The sequence below is a fragment of the Dendrobates tinctorius genome, unplaced genomic scaffold, assembly GCF_039654945.1.
Source record: "Dendrobates tinctorius isolate UK_male_01 unplaced genomic scaffold, ASM3965494v1 ptg000015l, whole genome shotgun sequence".
In the NCBI taxonomy this organism is placed as follows: domain Eukaryota; kingdom Metazoa; phylum Chordata; class Amphibia; order Anura; family Dendrobatidae; genus Dendrobates; species Dendrobates tinctorius.
Window position 1 is genome coordinate 52815001 of NW_027361683.1, and position 3746 is coordinate 52818746.

The window sequence follows — 3746 nt, forward strand, 5'->3', positions numbered from 1 at the left end:
CGAAGGTGCAGATGAAATTAAAGAGCAGGTGATAGATGACCCAGTTGTTAACCCGGTTGGTATCCATTGATCCATTGGGGGAAGAGGGTGCCGCTGGCAATAAGTCAGAAGAGGAGAAGGATCCGCAGCAGGCATCGTCATCACAGCAGCGGTTATCCAACAGGCCCGTAGCTGTCCAAAAACATGTTAAAAAATGAAAAGGGTTGCATGACAACTTGGCCAGACAGTCAAATTAGCACAGCATGCAAGCCCTGAAAATTTATACCATAGTAGGAAGAGTGCAGTGTGGCACTTTTTTGACCAAAATCCTATTGATCAGGCAAAGGTTACCTGTAAGAAGTGCGGAAGGACCTTTAGCCGAGGGAAAATCTCCGAAATTTGAATACCAGTTGCATGCTTAGACATTTAACCACCATGCACTTGCAAGCGTGGATGGACTACAAAACCTCAGGTAGCACATGTGCACCTGCTCAGACTGAAGGTAGCCAGCAACGCTCCATTGCTTCCCCCACTGTAAGCCCACCGGTAAGCACACCAGCACCAAGAAATGTTGAAGTGTCGTCGCAAGGTCAAAGCAGTCAGGGAAGCACAATGTTTTTGCAATGAAAGACTGAATTTAGGCCATCATCACCACCACCATCACCAATCCCCTGTCAATCCGTCAGGTCCACCGCTAGTTCCCCCATATGCAGCTCTCAAGTCCAGCTCATCCTACCAGACACTCTGAGTAGGACAAGAAAGTACTCATCCTCTCATCCGCGTACACTGGCTTTGAACGCCTACATTGCCAAACTGATCTCATTAGAGATGATACCATCCGTTGAAAGCGCAGTGTTCCGAGAACTCATGGCCTACGCTGTCTCACGCTATGACCTACTCAGTCAGCACTTTTCTAGAAAAGCCATCCCTGCCCTCCAGCTGCATGTGAAAGACCGCATTGTCCATGCACTCAAACAATCAGTGAGTGGAAAGGTGCACCTCACAATAGTTGCATGGGCCAGTAGGCATGGCCAGGGCCGTTATGTGTCCATCACTGCGCACTGGGTTAATGTGGTGGATGCAGGGTCCACAGGGGACAGCGACGGTGGGACAGTGCTGCCTAGCCCATGGTATAGGAAACAGTTGGCTGTAGGCATTCGACTCTCCTCCTCCTCCAGAAGCAAAAGCTCATCAACAGAGTGCAGTTGCACGACCACTCCATCCGCAGCTGCCAGTGTTGCACCCGAGGTGTCCCATTATCGAACAGCTAGTGGTAAGTGTCAGCAGGCTGTTTTAAAGATGATGTCTTTGGGTGACAATAGACACACCGCGGAGGTACTGGCCGACTACTTGCAGCGAGAAACTGAGTCATGGCTGGGCAGTCTACATCTTAAGCCAGGCAAGGTAGTCAGTGATAACGGATGTAATTTTGTGGCGGCCATAGCCCTTGCAAAACTCACACACATACCTTGAACCTGGTGGTGCAGTGCTTCCTAAATAATTATCCAGAGTTAACAGGCCTGCTCCATAAGGTGCGAAGACTGTGCTCGCACATCTGTTGCTTGCCCTTAGACTCCAGTCGTATGCAGAGGCTGCAGCGATCGCTCCACCTCCCCAAGCACCGCCTAGTCATAGACATTGCAACAAGGTAGAACTCCACCATGCACATGGTTGAGAGGCTGTGCGAACATAGGCAGGCTGTAATGCATTTGTGGGGGATACACGGGCAGGTAGTTTGAGGGCAGACATGAAGTTGTCGGGTGTGCAGTGGTCAAAGCTGAAAGACGTCTGTAAAGTCCTTCAGTGTTTTGAAGAATGCCAACGGCTGGTAAGCGCAGACGACGCCATCATAAGCATAAGCACACCACTTAAGTGTCTGCTCATGCAAACTTTGATGCACGTTAAGGATCAGGTGTCTGCAGCGGAGGAGAAACAGGAGGAGGAGAATGAGGAGGGAAGCCTTGCTGACAGTCATCCATTGTCTGCTCAGGGAACTGTCCTGGACGAGGTGGAGGAATAAGAGGAAGAGGAGGATGAGGGGGATGATTATTTTGGGGAGGAGGATGCTTCTCGGGGGGCAAGAGAAAATGTTGGCTTTCCAAGGTCAGGTACAGGGTTTGTGCTTGACTGGAGGGATGTGGATTAGGCAGAAAGTGCTCCTCCATCCGCAACTGTCAGTGCATCATTGACACCTGGAACATTGGCCCACATGTGTGATTATCTCTTGCGGATCCTAAAAAGGGACCCACGCATTGTCAAAATTATGAAGGATGACGACTACTGGTTGGCCAGCATCCTCGATCAACACTATAAAGGCAAATTACAGAACATCATGCCACAGGAGAACCTAGAGCTAATATTGGCGAACAAACAAGCAACTCTGGTAAACCATTTGTTAGAGGCATTCTCAGCACACAGCAGCGGGGCAGATTCTACCATGAGCCGTACTGGGCCAAATGGAAGAGGTGTTTGTGGTGCATACAGCCGAACTGGCGTTGGAGACAGGGGTTTCATTACCAGGTTGTGGACTGATTTCTCGAGGACCGCTCACACGACTGTTAATACTGAATCAATTGCAACAGACAGGAGACAGCAGTTGTCAACTATGGTTCAAAATTACCTCTCCTCCCCTATCGATGTTCTCCCTCACAGTTCATTCCCCTTTGACTATTGGGCCTCTAAACTGGACACCTGGCCTGAATTAGCACAATATGCCTTACAGGAGCTCGCTTGCCCTACTGGTAGTGTGCTATCAGAAAGAGTCTTCAGTGCTGCTGAATCAATCCTGACAGAAAGAAGGACCCGGCTGTCGACCCAAAATGTTGGTTATGTCACCTTCATTAAAATAAACCATGCCTGGGTTTCAAATGATTTTATACCACCTTCCCCTGATGACACATAGGTTGACATTAAAATGGCTCGCTTTGTCCTCCTCTTCCTCCGACTTCTGCAATTCCTCCATTTGCAGCTGCTGAACGTCCAGCCTACACCTCAACATATGCCCATTTTTCCACCTACCTAACTGGGCTGTACCCCCCCCAGGGCCGGCGTCAGCACCTGGCGCACCCGGGCAAGTGCCAGGGCTCTGAGCAGGTGGGGGGGCCCACTCGTGAGCGACGGCAAGGGCACAGGGCCCCTCACAGTACACAAAAGTCTCTGACAGTGGGGGGGCCCACTCGCCATCACAGACACTGTCATACTATGAGGGGCCCTGTGCCACTGCCGTCGCCCACGAGTGGGCCACCCCTGCTTGCTCAGGGCACCAGCACTTGCAATGCTTACCTCTCCCTGCTCCACCGCTGTGACCTCTTCCGCGTTTCCTGACAGTGACATTCAGATCAGAGAGCACGATGACGTCACGTCTTTATGCCATCTGCCTGAATAGTCCAAGTGCAGAGAGCTGGAATATGACGACGCTGAGGAGTCTAGAGTCGAGCAGTGCCCAGCGAGGAGAGGTGTTTCATTTTTTTTAATGTGTGGAGCAATATATGGGGAGCATTACACACTGGAGAATTATATATGGGGCCCATCATACACTTTAGCATCATAGATAAGGCCCATTATACACTGGAGCATCATATGGGGCCCATTATTAACCTGCGCATTATAAATGGGGCATTATACACTGTTTGCATATTTTTTTTTTATGTCAGGTAATTTTTTAGTAAACATTTTTCCAAAATTGAAAAAACAGGTAGTCGTATACAGGATATTTCCCAAATAGTGTATTACATAAACACAATAGAACACCACAGAAATCCCTCCCA